The following is a 20,414-nucleotide window of genomic DNA, read 5'->3' as shown; positions in this document are numbered from 1 at the left end:
ACGGAGAAGGAAGTCAAATATAGTGGACTGGCAAATAAATATTAAAAATAGATAAGTCCTATGATAGGAAGGCAGGATGTGTGTGTGTGTGTGTGTGTGTGTGTGTGTGTGTGTGTGTGTGTGTGTGTATGCATATGTATATATGTATATATGTATATATGTATATATGTGTGTGTATGTATGTATATATATATATATATATATATATATATATATATATATGTATATATATATGTGTGTGTATATATATGTATGTATGTATGTATGTATATGTATATATGTATATGTATATGTATATGTATATGTATATGTATATGTATATGTATATGTATGTAGATGAATATACATGTTTTTAGTATTTTCAGATTGATTTTATGCCTCCTAATTTAAATTAAAAAGTTTCTTACTTTTGCTGGTCAATGACCATAATAAAACATCATCATCGTTGTTGTTGTTGTTGTTATTGTTGTTGTTTATTTATTTATTTATTTATTTATTTTATATTGTTTATTTTATTTATTTATTTATTTATTGGACTTATATACCGCCCCATAGCGCTACAAGCACTCTCCGGCGGTTTACAATTTTTTTTTTAATTATACAGGCTACACATTGTTGATGATGATGATGATGATGATGCTGTTGTTGTTGTTATAAATAAATGTAAATAAGCAATAATAGATGTTTGGGCCGTCCCTTCTCCCCTCGCATTATCAGCATTCTTCGAGAAAGATTTGCCCCTGAAGTTTCCAAAAGGTACTGGAAACAAATATCAAAAATGGGATGCCTTATTTTGATGGACCGTTTTCTCTGGCCTCATGGTGGAAATCTGATCAATCCTGTGTTTCTGTGATGCTATCCTACTACCCACATGGATATAGTTCTATTATGGCCCTGGCTTTTCCAAGGAATCCTGGTGATTGATATTTGGATGCTGAGATTTAGTATTTTAAGGGAAGTTATCATTACTATTTTTAATTAAATAACTTTAAAGAGTTTTCATTTTTGTTGTTGTCACGTGCTGCCAAATCACCTATGTCTAACGGTAACCCTATGAATGAGCAATCTCCAAATGTCCTGTCCTCAAGTGCCCTGCTCAGCTCTTATAAACTCAAGCCAATGGCTTCCTTCATGGAGTCAATCCATCTCATATTTGGTCTTCCTCTTTTCCTGTTGCCTTCCATCTTTCCCAGCATTATTGTCTTTCCCAGAGAACCTTGCCTTCTCGTGATGTGCTTGTTGGGATATGTCAAGATCTATAATCCAGTCACTATGGGATTAATGTGTTTATCTTAAGTGGACCTCACCTGGTAGTATGACCTAGTTTAGAGCCAAGAGTTCTGTCTCTCTCCTCTGTAAGGCTCTACAAAAGGGGTTAATTGTTTTTGCCAGAGATTCTCACACTGATGCAAACTGACAGACAGACAAAGAAAGGTAGAAACTCTGTGTGCTTGCCCGAGCCATGAGCTTTACCTGAGCTGCCGTCGTCCTACTTGCTTACTATTTTGTTATGTTTTTCTTATGTAATTTTAGTAATTTGTTGTTTTACTAGGAATGACCTGTTTACCCTTCCCTAAGAGACTTAGATACAGTATCACATTTCGAGCAAATCATTTTTTTTCCTTTTAGCTTTCTTAACTGTCCAGCTTTCACACCCACACCTGGTGACTAGAAATAAAATGATGTGGATGATCTTGGTCTTAATCGCCAGTGACACTTCATAATCTTTTCTAATTCCTTCATTGCTGCTAAGTCAGTCTCCTTCTGATTTCTTGGCTGCAGTCTCCATTTGGGTTGATGATTGAACCAAGGTATACCAAATCTTTCGCTACTTCAATTTTGTTATTTTCAACATTAAAGTTGTATCGTTTTTCTGTAGTCATGATTTTTGTCTTCTTAACATTCAACTGCAGTCCTGCTTTGGCATTTTCTTCTGAAATTATTTGGCAGACTCCAGTAACTAATGGATATTTGCAATATGATTTTCAGATCCTCTTCCTTTTTGGGATCCAGCTTGAGCACCAGGCATTTCTCAGTTCTTATATGACAAAAGCCTTTGTTGCAGCACCTTAAGCATCCATTTGCTTGCATGAGAAAATAAAGCAATGATCCTATAATTACTGAACTCCTTGGCATCTCCTTTCTTCGGTATTCGACTGTATTACTGAACGTTGCCAGTCTGTGGGCCATTGTTCTGTTTTCTAAATTTGTTCCTATATTCTTCTTAGGATTTTGACAGATTCAGTTTCTGCAACTTAAAATAGTTCTATCAATATTTCATCTACCCGTGGTTTTTAATTTCTTCCTAGTATTTTCAGAACAGCTTTCTAGAATTGCAGGTTCTTCATCATGGGATTCATCTCTGAAGGAGTCTGTCATCCTTTCATCTCTTCTGTATAAGACTTCAGTATACTATTGGCATCTTCTCTTTATTTTCTTCTGGTCAGATAGTATGCTTCCCTGCTAGTAATTCAGCATTCTTAATCTAGGCTTGTTTCCCTTTGATTTCTTTGATCTTCTGGAAGAGATCTCTTGCTTTTCCACTATTGTCGTCCCTTCACTTCTGTGCGCATCAGCCATTTTATGTCCTTTTGGCTTTAATTTAATTGTGTCATTGGTGACAGAGCTATTCATAGTTCTCTTTTGTTCTTCCACAGTAGCAGATTTAGTGCTTTCTGACATGGTGCCTGGTCTTCTAACGGCTTTGCTCTCAGCTTTACTGACATCCTCAAACCACTTCACTATGCGCTGTGTTCATTCAAGAAGGGGATTTTAATTTTAATTACAGTGGTGCCTCACAAGACGATATTAATTCGTTCCGCGAAAAACGCTATCTTGCGAAAACATCATCTTGCAAAACGCGGTTCCCCATTGGAATGCATTGAAATCCAATTAATGCATTCGAATGGAAAAATCGTCATCTTGCAAAAATCGTCCATCATCTTGTGAAACACAGTTCCCCATTGGAATGCACTGAAATCTATTTAATGCGTTCCAGTGGGGGGGAAATCGTTGTCTTGCCAAAATCGTCCATAGGAAACCATCGTCTTGCGAAGCTCAACAGCAATCGCAAAAACTAATCGCCTTGCGGATTAATCATCCCGTGAGGCAATCGTCTTGTGAGGCACCACTGTACATTTTTATTATATAGTTGAACTTAATTCCATTTTCATGCTCTTGATTTTACTGAATTGTAATATTCAGTTGTTTTAAACTGTCCTGTCAGCTACCCTGGATACCAATTCTAGCCAAAAAAAGAAAAAGAAAAAAAGACAGCATATAAATAAAATAAAACAAAATAAAGCAAAACATGGTGTGTGTGGAATGACTGTTAACCAAGTTTAAATATGTGGTGTAACTAGAACCTTAAATGTGGGGAAAGAGTGACATCCAATCCCTTCTCAGCCATGAAACTCACTGTGTTGCTATCTTACTGAAATGCTCAAGAATGTTAATTGCCAGCTCTGACAGGCAATCGCAGCCCAACCAGCCCGAACTTTCAAAATTAGAGAAGACAGAAATAATCAATTCAGCTTGCTCACATTTCAATAAAATACTCTAAAATGAAACTGCTACTCTGTAGAAAGGCTGAGTGGGAAATCAGAAGATATGTGGATTTCTTGTCTAATAATAATGCCTAGAAGACTGTCCCTATTTCGAAGTTGCAAAATTATCCTCCTCACCTCGCAAGGGAGTGAGGTATTTTGTTGCAGCCTCAACAGAAAAGGGGGAAAAGGGGGTGGGGATTAAGTAAAATTGCACAAAAGAGATAATGCTTTAATAATGCAACATGTGCAAAATGTTGATGGTTGTTGCTTTGTTGCATTGATTTTCAAGAATCAAATACGTAAGGAAGAATGTTTGCATCTTTTAAAACAACCATCCAGTTCTTCTGTGCTTGCTGTGTGCATACACGTTTTGCCCCTCAAAGTGAAAAGAAACTAGTTTTGTACAAAGGCAGTTCATGCAAATAATGGGGTTTGGAGATCCTGGCAAATAAAAATACTACTCATCTTACTCTTGTCTGAAAGTGAGAAATCTCTCAAAGTCTGAATATTCCATACTGAGGTCCAATCAAGACAGCCTAAATTGATTAGAAGGACTAATTTAGGATTCATGTCTTCCCTAAGGATAAACTGGGCAAAAGAGAATTGTGCAAAATTATTATCAGAATTGCAGAGCTAGAGAGGACTCTATGAACCATTCAGTCCAACCTCTGTAAAGGAGGCAAAGTGGGGAATCAAAGTCCCAACCTCTGGCTCCACAGCCAGATGCTTAAACCCCTGAGCTTTCCAGCAGTTATTTGACATTTAAAAAAAACAGTGCTTGGAAATTTCACAAGCTTCCAGAACCATATCTAGGATTCTGGGAGCAACAGTTCAGAAAAGTAACTTTGCCAAGTTTGGAAGATAGGTTCCCTTGTTCTAAGATTAAGACTGAGCTTGTAAAGCTTTTTTTTTTGGGGGGGGGGGGGAATCCTGGATTTTCCAGTTCTGGAATTTGTAGTTCAAAAAAGTAACTTTCCCAAACTCTAATGAACTAGAATAGAAAAGGATATCCCATAGAGGAGACACTGAGAGGAAACAGACAAGTGGATTGTTACTATTAGCCAAGCCTGTGCCATATCTCTGCCCTTTGAAGTGCACTGCTATGAACTAAAGTTCTTCTACACAGCTTCTAAACTGTCAGGAAGCGGTGTGATCAATTACTTTGGTGTGCATCTGAGTCTACTCTTATTATCTCTCTCCTTGGCATTGATTCTGCATGCAGTTGTTACAACTTGCTGCCAAAATAACATGGAAACCATTACCGACCTCGGAAATATAGTTTGAGATGCCGGTGCCTCGTGATACATATAGCTCACTTTGTGCTTTTTCTGACACTGTGATGACATGGCAGAAAGGAAACCACGCCACCTTTCAGCCAGTGTCAGGGAGTGAATGTGTCACATGACAGTTGACAAAGAAAAGGGGAGAGGTGCCTTTGGTGGGTGAGAAGTTGTAAAACTAAAGAAGGAGTGATGAGGGAAGTGGTGGATGGACTACAAATTCTAGAACAGGAGATTCTGGAAAGGCTATGAGGTAAGATGTGGTAGGAACCAAAATGGGACCCACCTGTCTGTTTTCTATCAGTGTGTGCTCTATGGGCTACCCGTTTCTATCCCAATTCATTAGTTTGGGAAAGTAGCTTTTTTTGGACTACAAATTACTGAACTGGAAAGGCTATGAGGTAAGTTGTGGTAGGAACCAAAATAAATTGTTGTACAGCAAGAAGTAGTGTTAATATGTCTTGCTTTCCCCATCTACAGAAGTATTTATTATTCAAGCATGACTCAAAACTGAAAATCTTAACTGAAGTTATGAAGTTTCACATGTAGCTGCCTTTGGTATGGACAGTTTTTTGAAACTCAGTATTAGGCCTTGGTATGGAAGGGAAACTGCCTCTGGAATGCATATAAATCTCTCAGTGAGACCAACAGACTTCCAGTTGGTGGTGCGTATAATGTGTTCCCCTAATACTGAAACTTTCCTGCAATCATACAATATCTAACTGGCTAGTATAATACTGTCTGTCTGTGTATCTTGGGGTGAAATCACACAATTTTGTTCACGGCTACTGCTTCTGAAATTCTCAACATGTTTGCTTTTCCAAAATATACAGTAGCATACATGTACACATTCAAGACAGCACAATGGGAAGATGATGTTTCTAGACCATATTGCAATAACTCCTTGGTAGGACGTAGCTCTGTACCCTATGGAAATGATAGCCAAAAAAAAAAAAAAAAAAAAAAAAAACACTTATTAAGTTAACATAAAACAAATGTACCTATTTTTTTTCCATCATACTACACTTCTGCTCTACAGACAGTGGATCTAGAGATTCTGCACTAGACAATTCCATTGCCCACCAATTTACATGGAAACCATGCAAAATTCCATGTGTTTAAATCTATTTATTTAAATTGCACATTTGAGACATTCTTGTTTGACATGATCTTTTTCATCACCAGAAACAAACACAATAGTCTCATTCACAGATGGTGCTTGCGCATTTCACCAAAACACCACCATTTTGAATTTTTTGTAAAATGACTAGTGTATTTTAAAGGATAATGTTATATTTAAACATTGGCCAGAATTTTGTTGGATAGTTATCTTGGTGTAAGTGTAATAACATAAATTACAGTAGCAGACTGTGGATTAATGGATTGCTGACAAATCCCTTGTTGCATACCAAGGCACATGACTAGTGCACAATGGAGGAGACAAACAGTGACTTATTAACTAGTACAATTCACCACTGAAATGAATGTTATTCTATTTACATCTGTGTTCTGGTCCTTATGTTTTTTAGATTGTTGTTAGTTTGTTTTATATATATATATATATATATATATATATATATATATATATATATATATATATATATTGCTTGAAGGCTAATTGCTTTGGAACCAGCAAACTATCCAAACAGCAGTAAAAACTCAAAATTAAATGAAAACACAAAGTGGGACTTCTGGCCATAAACACTGGTTATCCTTAATCAGCATCAGCCTAAAAGGAACATAAAATCACACATCTGACTATATGGAGGCAAGCAAGCGATGGACTGCACGTCACAAACACTGGGAAATATGTTTGGCCACAGAATGAACAATTTCATCAGAAGGGCTCTAAACTGAATTGGAAGGGAGAGGGAGATGTAAGCTTAGGGTAATAATAGATGAAGACTTATGCACAATAAGAGGAACAGACGAAGATAATAATCTTCATAAAAACCTATGAAGGAAAGCAGGCCACAAAACACACAGTCTCCTGTGCCTATATGTGAATGCCAGGAATATGGGAAACAAACAAGGATAATTTGAAATATTGGTTCAGGAGGGTAAATATGGCTCAATACAGATAACTGAAACATGGTGGAATGATATCCATAACTGAAACACAGGATAAACATTGTTTGAGAAGAATAGCAAGAGTAGAAAGGGAGATGGTGCTGCAGTATGTGTCAAATACATATCCTTGCCAGAAGTACAGGAGGGTGAACATGATTGCCCCATTGACAGCATCTGGATTAATATAATTGAGGAGAAACAGAAATGTAATGTAGCTGTTGGAGTCTATTACTGACCACCCAATCAAAGAGAAGATGTCGATGAAACCTCTGAAAAATAGATTGCAAACATTCCAGAGAGGTATGATGTAGAAGTAATGGGAGATTTCGATTATTTTGATATCTGTTGGGAGCCAATAAAACCCTTCCAAGAAATTCCTAGCTTGTGTTGCTGATTATTTTATCCTACAAAAGGTGGCAGAAGAAATCAGAAGATTAGCTATCCTTTACTTGATTATAACCAAGTGGAGGAAGTGGCAGTGAGGGGACTCTGGGGGGAAACGATCATGCTCTACTCAAGTTCTTGATTTCAGAGAAAACAAATGCAGAGTGTAACTGCATATGTATGCTGGATTTTAAGAAAACCAATTTTAATAAACTGAGGACAATGGTAAGTAAGGGAAAACATCTTAACTGTTCGAATAATGGAGTCAATCGCCTCAGGAGGGGGTGAGTGCGCTAATGCTGGAGGCGCTCAAGGGAAAACTGGACAACTATCTGCTAGATCTACTTTGACTTAGATTCTTGTACTGAGCAGGGGGTTGGACTCAATGGCCTTATAGGCCCTTTCCAATGCAATTATTTTATGATTCTACGAATTTGTTTCCTTCTCTTCCTTTGAAGGTTTATGATTTAATATTGAGTTTTAGTTTGGCTTTTTCTTTCATTTTCTTTTTTGGTTTTGATTGTGTTTTCAACATACTGTTGTTTTTCTATCTATATATGCAAGTGCTTGATCTATTTTATGAGTCCCCTTGGTGTCCCCCAAGGCAGGTTATAAATAGAAGGAAGGAAGGAAAGGTCTCAGTCTCCTTTATGTAACAGGAGGATGTTAATGACTTTCTTTGCTCCCTGTGCTATATTATTAAATGATGCATCTACCTCTTTGCCCACTTCAAAAGAAATCAGAAAACAGGTTTTTTTCCCTAGAGGATAAAGATCCAAAATGTTTTTTTCCCAGAGATCAGAGTTTATACACATATTTTATAAGTAATTTGCAGAACAGAAAATACTGCATTGTGAAAACACTGGAATTCCATGTTTCTTTTATTAGAATCTTAATTTGCCAAGTGTTTAGACTAAACCACTTTTATCATAAAAAGTAGGGGATAAAAGACACTACATAGCAATCTTTTTAAATTTTGAGAAATTGTTATTATGTGAGTTAAGACTTCAGATTTCCAATAACCAATTTCTGGGATGCTTTCTTTTTTTCCTTCCTGTCTTCTGAAGATTTTTGCAATCCCCAAGGAATGTGGCCAGGCATGGGATAATTCATTGACCATACCTCCTGGCTCTACCTTCCTTCCAAATGATATTTCCGGAATGGAAAGTTAGAAGGTCCAGTGTATGACAAGTTTGTAACCCTAGCTCCTCCCTCAGCTGTAATTCTCTAATGCCAGAGTGGACCAGGGTGGAATAGTAAGATCTGCCCTGCGTATCATCTTTAAATGTGGAGTGTGAAACAGTTGGAAGGCCTGTTTTTAAAAGTGTAACCTGAAACACTGGAAACCAGAACTCACAGGGCGGCTTAGCAACAACATCAACAATATAGAGATAGTTTATGACATGTGATCACCAGAGCAGAAACAAGGTTGCTTAAATATAGATGCAGTAGGTATTAGAATATTTCTGAGAAGTACACATCAAGCCTGAGACAGATGCTGCTAATAAGTCGAGAGCTTTACATATTTATTTTTACTTTGAAATGCCCAGCTATATTTATCTGAAAGATTTACCGCTGCATTCTTGACATATAGGTATGCTAGTCACTTTCCGCTGTCTAGACGGAACAATATATAAAACCGGGGAAGATAAGAGCTTTGAAAGGGGAGGCCAGGAGTGTGAGAGTGAAAATGAAGAACTTCATGACTCTTCCTCAACAGCAGGGCCATGGGTGATGTGATCATCCTACAATTTGATTTATAGTATCTTTCTCTTTTAAGGTATATGGGTGACTCCGATAATTGTGGACGGCCATGCTGTGGGTCAGGACTTTGGCGTTGTGCTGTTCACCTTTTACTCTCCTTTTTTTTCCCCTGCCACCATCAATTCCTTTTAAACGCAACCCAACAATTCAGTTCAGGAGGCTTAAAGAACTCCTAAGGGAAGGAGAGTACTGAGAATGCACTAAACAACAAAATCCTAACACAGTCTTACTAAGAGAGCAGCTAAAGTTAATGGAGTTGCCTATGGTCAATCTTTGCCTCAGGTTTTGGGGTTCTTCCTCCAAGCATTAGACTTTGGTCCCAAAGTTTCAGGGAACAAAATGCTGGTGGTCTGACAATTCTTAACCAGGTTGGGCGTTCACCCTAGCATACTGCAGATCACACTGCAATCCACCAAAAGATCCAAATGTATTCTTTCACTTTGTGTAAAGCAGTTGTATCTTACTGTTCCTACTATGTGTTTTAGCCTTCATCCTACAAATTACAGTGGTGCCTCACTAGACAGTTACCCCCCATGACATTTTTTTCGCTAGACTTTGACTTTTTGCAATCGCTATAGCAATTCTCAAAACAGTGATTCCTATGGGGGAATCTCGCTGGACAATGTTTGGTCCCTGCTTCGCAAACCAATTTTCGCTAGACAACAATCTTGACAGCTTCCTCCGTGCTCGCAAAATGGGTGTTTTCAGGTCCTAAGCTTCACAACACAGCTATTTAAACACTTGATTGGCGGTTCGCAAAGTGGCTTTCCTATGGGCGATCTTCGCTAGACAACAATGATTCTTTCCCATTGGAATGCATTAAACAGGTTTCAATGCATTCCAATGGTGAAATGCTTTTCGCTAGACGATGATTTTGCTAAACAGCGATTTCAGTGGAACGGATTATCATTGTCTAGCGAGGCACCACTGTACTGCCAATAGGCTATTGGAGGCGACCCTTAGTAGGGCTACTCATTTAAATTCAACACTCTGTGTCCACATTTTATTTCTATCAGAGGCCATTATTTAAGGCCATTTTCCAATTGTTGCTGAAGTCTGCCCCCTATATCATTGTAAAAGCATGCCCAATATTACAAGGACACCCTCTAGATTTTACCTATGTAGAGCCATCAAAAAAAAAAAAACCCAAGCTTAATGTATCTTCCATGTGGAAGCTGTTCAAAATATTCGAAGATGTTTTTTATATCTGCCCTCAATCATGTCTTATCCAAGTTTGACATATTCGGTTTCCTCAACTATTCCTCACAGGATTTTGTCTCTAAACTCTTACCATCTTAGTTGCCATCACCAGGACACATTTTAGTTTCTGGATATAATTCTTAAACTGAAATGTCCAAAACTGGACATAATATTACAGCAGAGGTCTGACCAAAGCAGATTACTGTGATGCTGTTTATATCCCTTGTCCTGGACAACAATGGCCGAAATCTTGTTGCTTAGCATAGTACATCACAACTAGAGCAGCCCACCAAACCAATGGACCTTACAAAGGAGCTGACATAGAAAATTCCCATAGATTAAATGGGTTTACTCTAGTTGCAACAGGCCTTCAGCCTATCTATCTATTGATGTAGCCTCTAATTGTACTGGATTTTGTTTTGCATATATTTTTAATTTCTGCCAGCATATCACAGTATTGACTCATGTTTAACTTGTGGTCTATGAAGATGTCAAGATCTTTTCCACACATGCTGCTGCAAAGCCAGGTGTGCGTCCTATATGTGTCCCTCTGATTTTTCCTGCCTAAATATAGAACTTCACATTTTTCCTTATTCAAATTTATTTTATTTTGTTTTGGCTCCCAGGCAGTTCTGCCATCTGTTAAGGCCTTCTTGAATCCTGATTCTGCCCTCTGATACCCTCTCCATTCAATGCCATCCATATATTTGATGGGCATCCAACTCCATGCCTTCATCCAAGATGTTGAACAACACCAAACCAAGGACAGAAGCATGCAGTACTTCACTTGCCATTTCTCTCCAGGATAATGAGGAACCATTGAAAATCATTCCTTAGGTGACTTTTTCAACCCATAACAGCAATAGCATCATCTAGCTCACATTTTACAAACTTGTCCACAAGCAGATCATAGGAACTCTTGTCAAAAGCCTTGTTGAAATCAAGATACTGTACACTACATCCACATGATTCCCCCAATTTCCCCCAATTATCAGGCATGACTTGTTTCTGAGAAAACCCATGATGCATCTTACTAGTTTCCATATTCTTTTCTAAGTGCAAGATTTTTAAATTACCTGTTTTAGAACTTTGTCTACTAATCAGTTTCAAGCTGACTGCTTGATAGTTGCCCTAATACTTTTTCTCTGTCTAGGAGATACAGTCTGGGAGAAAGGAAGCCGAAACTATTTTCCCAGATCCAAAGGTCCAGGAAGATTATACCAAGTTCTTTCCAAGGAAAGATTTTAACATGCCTACCTGCACTCTGGCGTTGTACACCTCCGGGAGGGCTATACCAAGCCCTTCTCTTTTAACACAAAACATTCAAATTGGCCTACATTTTCTTCATTAGGGAAAAGCTTCAAACCTGGACACTTTACCAAGGCACTTCATTACTTTTCTGAGACACTCTTCTGGCAAAGCACAAAACACTTTCCAGAATGCCTACCCTCTGACGGAGAGATGCAACATGAGCAATACATGGATCTGTGTCACCTACACTGCCTGCCTCTGCATAAAAGTGCATATTGTAGTGAAGAGAGCAAGCCAAGACTATAATAATGACAGAAGGGGTAATGCCAAAGTGGATAGCCCTTATGGGAACATCACTGTCCGTGGGGTAGACAGAAAGATGGCTCAGATCCATTTTCTATTCTCTTCACCTAACTGGTGCCAACCATTAACTCAGATCTTGGCTCACACTCACCAGAACAGTTCAGTTTACTTTTCTATTCATCTCTGTGTGCCATGATTCTCTCCTGGGTTAACTTTGGCATAGATCTGGTCTATTCATGTTTGCATCTCTTGAATAATTACTCTACCATATATATTCGTACAGTCCAGCTCTCCAGCATCTGGGCAAGCTGACTGCTGTTTTCCAGGCAGAATTCAAGTTGCTGCTTTTGATCTAAAAGACCATTAATAGCTTGGCCTCCATTCTCATTTCTATCCCGTCTTGGATTCTAAGACCACCCATATTTATCATCTATGATCTGTGAATTTCCTCCCCTCCCCCACCAACAGTGATGAGGAATTTGTAGCCCACCAGATGTTGGGCAGCAATTCCCACCATCAGTTGCCATTGGCTATGTTGACTTGGGTTGAGTTGAGTCGCAGTCCAGCAGCATCTGGAAAGCCACACATTCCTCCATCCATGCCCTAGAGAACTGCCAGCTAGGCATATTCAGAGAACTTATAATTTTCTTAGTAAGATCAGCAGAATTTCAATTAGTATAGCCTCGGAAATGTTGTTACGCGCCCGCTGGAGGTGGTCTACTGAAGTGTGGGAAATTGATTTCTGGGAAGAAAATATCTACTGAGGTGAAAGTATTTAGTTTACCCAAATTTCAACAATAATCATTCCCATTTTTATATATTTGCACATTTTTAAGGACAATAAAAATGTGCAAGAAACTAGAGACAGAGTTCTGTCTTCATTTTGTAACTTTGACTAGATTGCCTTGATCTAACAGAGACTGAAGGACTGATGTTACTACACACAACAATGCAGATGGCTCAAAACTATCTCTATCTCTATCTCTCTCTCTCTCTCTCTCTCTCTCTCTCTCTCTCTCTCTCTCTGTCTATCTGTCTATCTATCTATCTATCTATCTATCTATCTATCTATCTATCTATCTATCTATCTATCTATCTATCCCTGTTTCTCCCCCCCCCCCTTTTCAGACTTGTGCTTTGGATCTGGGGATCTTGGCTGGGAGAATTTGAGACATGGAGTCCAAGAGAGTAACTTTCCCAGGCTGTGCAATAACTTCAGTATTATATGTCCCTGGAAGTAGAGTGGAGAAATCTTCACTAAATATATGACACCATGTGTCAGTGACTCAGTTACACTCTTCCAGATCACATTGAAGCCACTCTTCATTCTCCCTATCATGGCAAGAGGTCAAATACACTGACTTGGAAACATTCTTGATTTGATTCAGTCATGCTCTAGTGTGTTGGTTAAAACAAATATGAGTGGTGATCAGTTTCAAATGTTTATATTCAATAATTCTTCCACATACTTACAAAATAGAGAAGGAATACTGCATTAAGGATTATGGGGCCTTTAATAAAAGCCTTGAGCACAGTAATTAAAGCCCAGTTAAGAAGCAAGACTCCTTGTGTGCATGTTTTTGGAGTATCTCTTTAACAAAAACCAAAGAACTGAAGCATAATTACTTTTAAAGTAATTTTCCCAATTCAGAGCACCAAGGAGTTGGAATACTAGTTACCCTTAAATATACTGCAGTCTCAGCACACATCTATGCATAAACAAAGATATGTAAATACAATCAGTTTTAATGTCTCACACCTATTACTTCAAAATTAAAATTGTGTGCATCTGTTCTCAATGTTCCATGTTTATGAGTCTATTGAGAAACTTAAATCAACAAACACTAAATATACAATCATGTGTCTTCATCCATTTCAATTACGTCACTCAAAGCATTTCCATTCTCCCAATGGCTGAAATCCTGTTACATAAGTTACACCACATAAGGCTGATGACATCAGCAGCAATTGTGATTTTTCAGAAATTAAATATTTCCAGCTTACCCTCTTAAGGTCCTGAGGCTGTTGTGTAATAGCTTCCATCATCAGGAAGCCACTGGGAACCACAAGGCAGGAGGGAGGATGTTTTTAATTCCCCAAAATCACTGCCACCAGGATGACTTCATTGTCAGTCTTAGACATTGTAAGTTATGGCAACAAAATTTCATTTGAGTATTTGCCCCATGGTTTTCATCTTTATCACCTCTTGATTAATACATGTTTTCTTATTCTTCTTTTTAGAATAAAATCAATATTTCTGAAAATAGGACCTCTCTCTTTTTTTTCTTAAATGCACTGTACCTTGTAGCTCATGATGAAATGAAAACTCAGAAAAGACATGGGATTTGATAAGAGACAAGTCCTGAGGTCAGTAGTTCAGCCCTCAGTGGAGATCTCGTTCTGTTTGCACCATTGCTGTAGTTGGTAAAGAACAGAACAGATATCTTTCATCTGGAGCATCTATTGTTTTTATTCCACCTTTCCTCCAAAGAAGTTAGCATCCAGAGTCCTGGAAGTTAGATCAGGCTTCAGGACAGTTACTGGTCTAATGGCTGTTGTGGGTTTTTCGGGCTTGGCCATGTTCTGAAAGTGGTTCTTCCTAACGTTTCACCAGTCTCTGTGGCCGGCATCTTCAGAGGACAGCAAACTGTGCTCTGGGTAGGCTTGAGAGTGGGTGGAGTATTTATGGCTGTGAGAAGGCTAGTTTGTGAGATAGGCTATTGTCCTGATCAGGAGATGGTTGATTAGTGTGTTTTGTTGTGGCTGTATTGTTTTGATAAGGAGGGGAGATTATCTGTCCCTGTGGTTGATGGGTGTCATTAGCTGTTTTTTTGTGTGCAGTAATCCCTTGACCTTGTGGCTGGGTGGAGTTCCTTGACCTTTTGCACTCTGTGTTTTCGAGAGCTGGGAGCCAGGCTTTGTTGGGTTTCAGACATTCCTCCTTCCGGTTGAAGTTTCGTTGATGCTTGTGGATTTCAGGACAATAGCCTATCTCACAAACTAGCCTTCTCACAGCCATAAATACTCCACCCACTCTCAAGCCTACCCAGAGCACAGTGTGCTGTCCTCTGAAGGTGCCGGCCACAGAGACTGGCGAAACGTTAGGAAGAACCACTTTCAGAACATGGCCAAGAAGCCCGAAAAACCCACAACAACCATTAGATCCCAGCCATGAAAGCCTTCGCGAATACAGTTACTGGTCTGTTTGAGTGTGATCTTGGATCTGAACCTGCTAGCCTTTGTTCAATCTTCACACCATGTTTATGGCTCAGGAACATTAGACATTAAAATGGAGAATAGGCTGCTGTAAGGCAGAAGCAAAGGAAAAAAAAACAAGGATTGTCACTTTTAGCAAAAAAAAAGGCTGTCAAAGAACTGCAAATGAACATAACTAGTAGCTAGACATCATCACCATTGTGATGTGCTGTCAAATCAATTCTGACTTACCCTTTTCACGGTTTTCCAGGTACAAAAGATCAGACGTGGTTTTCCATTCCCTTCTTCTGGGGGTACTCTGGGACTGTGTAGCTTGCCCAAGGCCACACAGGCTGATTCTACTTCATAGCAAGCATAATGGGGAATTGAACTCCCAGCCGCCAGTGTCTAAATCACTAAGTTATCCGGCCGGATAGCTTTTCTAGGCAATTTTGAGTAGTAGGTATCTACACAGTGTATCTATTTACCTATTTTACTTTGGCCTAGTTTTATTTCCATTGCCATTCCTTTCCTGCTCAGCTGCTTGACAGCTGTGCTGCCATGCTGCATAAGGTTTCATCTTGTCACTCGTTTAACTTAGCATCTCTATGGGAATGGTCGTTGGGTATATGGGGTCAAGGTACCATCAACATGCGAATGACATCCAGCTCACTTCTACTTTCTGTAAGAAGAATGTGCTGAGAATTTTTCTTCGTGACAATTCACCAAGAGTTGCAAAACATTTAGATTCAAAATCATTACAAAATGTACATATGGAAGAAAGGTTGTCTGGCAGATTCAGCAATTCAGACTCGAGACATCACATCTCTGAAAACACTGGCTTTCAGTCTTTGTATATTCAGGAATGTTGGTGCTAAATTAATTATAAACTCCCTTGCATTTTTTTCTCCAATCGTCTCCTGATGTTTAATACCTATACAACAGGCAGGCACAGCTGGTCCTCTCTATGATAGGGCTAGCTGTTCTTGCTCAATTTGGCCAGTGCAGATGAGTGACAATTTCCATTCAGTTTGGTTTAAATAAACATGGAAATGTCTTCATATTTTGTTTTTTGCTTTAAATCTTGTCTTTTAATGATGTACAATGCCTTGGGTCCTTTTAAGGAGAAAGGCGGGATAAAAATACATTTCTTTAATTAATTAAATATCTGAGGTAGAAAGAAGGCAAGATATATTTTTTTAATCTGGCTGACAGGAAGACTGCCACATTATTCCAACTCTACCTAAGTCAGTATTGGGATGGAGGCTGGCCCTACATTGAAAATAATCCTGACAAGATATGGAGGTAAAGTAGAGTGATAGCTCATGGGTCTAGAAATTAGGATGTTGGCCTGCTCTGAGGTAGTAGCCCTCTTTCCCATTCATGACACTGCAACTCTCCTCTGGAATGAAAAAAATATAGTATGTTGGATATTCGGCATTGATCTTGTCAGAGTAGACCCACTGAGAGCCATGGAATTTCAGTTAGTTTGAATCCAACCCAATAATAATACATTAAGAACTGGATATTTTGATATAGGGTGGGACAGAGATAACAAACAAACAAACCCAAACCATTTGCTGTTTTCTCATGACACCAAACACTTGCCATCTAAAAGTAGCCACCTCATTGGTATTGCTCACCCTGATAAAAACAATGCTTCAGAAGCAGGAAGCACATACATATCTGAGACACACATAAATGTTAGAGTTTTAGATAGAATAAGGGTGCAATTTCACAGTGAGGAAAAAACAGGTCCACTCACATTCACTCACTGTGAAGTCACACCAGGGAATTCAGATTTGCCCAGGTCTCTCCACATTAAATGACCAGACAGAGGGAAAGATAAAGCATTGTTTACAGCTTGTTTGCAACTCTATTTATAGCCCACCAGGTGGCATGGTTAAAAGAGAACTGCCTAACAAGCGGAAATCATTTCATTAGCTTTGTCAAAGTGATTTTAAAAAAAACAAGAGGCTTTGCTCTTACCTGTTTAAAAAAATGGAGGGGGGAAGAAAAATCTTGATGATGGGCTTTGCTTGCCATTCCCTGTGTGCTGATTTCCTTCTCTCTGTTTAAAAGGAGGGGTTTGCTCATCATTAGTTGTTTTAAAGAAAAAAGAAAAAGACAAATCTTGCTAACAGATCTTGCTCACCATTCCCTGAGTGCATGTTGGCACAGTGGATTTCCTGCATCATTTTAAGTGATCACATTCCTGAACTGATGTGAATGGACCCTTTTTTAAAAATAGAAACCCAAGTGATGAAAAACTAAGGATTTGGGGTTGGGTGTGGACTCTGGGCTGATTTGCACTTCATTTTATATCATCTAATAAAAAAAATGTGAATCAACCAGTCCCAAACCCGTAATATTTCCCATACTTTTTCTGGTGTGATTGCAGCCTCAACCTCTATTATGCTCCACTGGGAGGTGCAGCAGGCTTTCATTTCAATATCATGGCTTAAATGGGCAGAAAGCTATGTTCTGTGAATACTTGGAGTTTTAGATGGGTGGACAAAACTGCTAACAAATGCAAGAAACAGAAAATCATCTTTGTTTTTCTTGTTGTTGATGATGTGTACAAAAGCTAGCACCCTTGAAGTCACTTTCTAGAGTCTGAACCAGAAATGTTAACTCACCTGGGGTTGTAGTGAGGTAGTGTAGAAAGGAGATGCTTCATTCTAAATCATCCCTGACTCTGTAATAGATTATATTTAAACATACTTTACTCAGAGCACTTTTTAATACATGATGGATTTGAAGAAGACTTACTAAATTTCTCATTCTCATCAGTTTAGGTTGTTGCAAGAGATAAGACACTTTGACAAGGAATTTCCAGGACTCTCCTCCAGGGCAAGAGTTAGCTAAAGAGTTGTTTTTCCCCCATCAGGTTTTTCACAAAAGTGTCTCTGTGGAAGTCTGTGCAAAGCTAGTGTCCTTTCTCTTCAAGAAGCAAAACACACACACTTGCACAGCAATCACAGAAACACCGCTTAACAAGGCAAAGACAAGCCATCCAAATGCATCTAAATTTCCATTCAGCAAGGCAGCAGCTACTGACATTTTAAACCACGGAAGAGTGAGACATAGGCATAGTTTTTATATAGAGAAGATGAATCATGAGATAATCACAGATAAGATTTTCAGGTCCACTGTGTTTGTATTCCCAGTTGGGTGATTACAAGGCTCAGTGACCCCACTGACAAGTGAAATTAGAAACATGGATTTTCTGAGCACTCACTCTTGGCCAATAAAAGGCACCCAATTTGGTTTAAGAATGTTTAATGCCAAAATTCTAAAATGAAAAGTGCCATTACTGCATTCACATCCTTACAGTCCAGATTTTGATCTTTCAAACAATACATGGCCTGGAGATTAAGCACTGGTACGCTGTCATTTGGTTTATACCAACATAAGCCATCTTCAGAGTGCAAATAGCTGAATGTTGGATCTTTATATATGCTCTTTAGCCATGCTGTCTCATTTGGTTTCCAGTTTAAGACTTTGACTGTTTTCGTCCGGGATCCCAATAGGCCAGGTCCTGGTTATCACATGTCTTATCTCACTTGACAGCTAAGCATGACCCAGCATGACAGCTGGCATCATCAATGTCCAGAGCCAAGAATGGAGTTGAGAGGAGGGGAAACGAGGCCTCTTTGGCAGCTGGCCCACATCTCTGAAACTCTCCTTCCCTCCCTCCATCAATCTCTCCCTCTCTCTTTCTCTCCTTCTCCCAAGCCTCTGACTAAAAATGGAGAGTTTCGTGTTTTTCCACATAAGATGAAAACCTTTCTGTTTGCAGTCTCTTCTTCCTTTCACAAACACTTCCTTACTTTTCCCTTAAGGGACAGAAAATAAACAACAAAGAGAAGAAAAAGGATTTCTCGTCTCTTTACCACCCACCCACTCACCTACCATGTAAACAAATCCAGAAATGCATTCGTAACCTTAGAGCAAAGATACCATGGTGATTCAACAGGCAGGGAAAGCAGGCCTCTTAGTAAAACAAAACAGAAAAATGTTTGCCATAAAAACAAAAGGTTTCAAAATCAAGATGCCCAAACCTTTGGGATGTCCTGCCTGCCTTCAGACAGCATACGGTAGTTTTTTGTTCAGTTGTTTTCATGTTGCTATAGTCATTCTGGGGGAAGTCTGTTCTTAGGTGTGTATTGGACAATCTTACCTGTCATTTATTTTAGTCCGGGAAACCTCCTGGCCTACGAAAAATGCTTGAAGCCATTAGGGTACTCAAAAACAAGATGGAAAAGTATAAACTGCCCTGGGGTGGGGACGTTTGATGTAAAAATGAAAATTCCCTACATCTTACTTTTAATGTAAATAAGACAAACATGTCTTGAACAACCAACATGGCCACCTCAGTCATTTAATTGGGCTTCTATTGGAATCTCAGCCTTCACAGATGCCCAGCAATGCAAATCTACAGTGCTGATTGCTGAAAGGGTATATTATGATATGCCCTGTTATTTATAAATTATAGATCTACCCTCTTATTAAAAAAGCAGTCAACCCCTTTAAGCACTGCTGACTGCTTAAGGGTATATGATAAAGTGTATGGAACCACTTCGGGGCAGGGAAAGAGGAATGCCAAGGACAATTCCCTTTCTTGTTTATTATGCTTCTGTCTCATCTGAAAGCAATCTTGTAGCTCCCCACAAAGTTAGATGCACCAGAGAAGTTTTGGATGAAAGATAGAGAGCAGGAAACACAAGTCAATTGCACATGCCCTGTTTTCCCTCCACTTATCATCTTGTCCAAACAAAATGGCTCATGATCTGTGGTATGTGTTTCTTGAAGCCCTGTTGGGAGGGCGCTTTGGGGTTTACAGCTAATGCTTTTGAGTTGTACCAGAAGTTTGAGTTGTACCACAGGAGGTCAGAGCAAACCCTCACACACTGACATCTGTAGCATTGCTCTTTAATCAGGAACAGAGGTGTGTGAATTCCAAACCACCTAATGTTTTCTGAAGACTGTGAGGCAATTCTATTTAAATATAACTGAATAAAAGTAGGATGCCCTGGGCAAAGACATGAAGGAAGAGAATCTGTGCAGGGAGCCGATTTTCAGCAGTATCATGTGGCCTTCGGCCACATTAGAAGCAATGGGGCAGCCATCTTTGTTCAGTATTTTTTCTTTGTTTTCTGCCATAATCAAGTGTATATTGTCCTGAAATTCTGGCAGGAAAAAGGGTGATATAATAAACGTCTTAAATGAATTTAAAAAAGCCCACAAAGCCATTTCCTCCACCCCAATACTCTATAACACCCGTAATAGTTCAACATCTTTATCAATCCTCTTCAAGTCACAGAAAAGTAGCAAACTAAGAGTAGTGACAGCAGCCTCCATTTGCCATGCCTGGTGCCGAATGGCCCAGAGGGAGAAGGCAAGGAAACAGAAAGAA

At 39.0% G+C, this 20,414-nt stretch overlaps 1 long non-coding RNA gene across 1 annotated transcript in view; it reads right to left on the bottom strand.

Moving 5' to 3' along the window:
- The window catches only part of LOC140704363 (uncharacterized), a 77,376-nt gene that overhangs the window by 35,357 nt on the left and 21,605 nt on the right, over positions 1-20,414 (bottom strand). Inside the window, exons 3-4 of the long non-coding RNA XR_012083522.2 lie at positions 17,635-17,693; positions 16,985-17,066 (exon numbers count right to left, since the gene is read on the bottom strand). This is a non-coding gene — a long non-coding RNA (uncharacterized LOC140704363). The remainder of the gene's footprint in view (positions 1-16,984; positions 17,067-17,634; positions 17,694-20,414) is intronic.

The sequence above is a fragment of the Pogona vitticeps genome, chromosome 1, assembly GCF_051106095.1.
Source record: "Pogona vitticeps strain Pit_001003342236 chromosome 1, PviZW2.1, whole genome shotgun sequence".
NCBI lineage: Eukaryota > Metazoa > Chordata > Lepidosauria > Squamata > Agamidae > Pogona > Pogona vitticeps.
The sequence above is the reverse complement of the archived record's forward strand: the minus strand, read 5'-3'. Positions and strand labels throughout refer to the sequence as shown.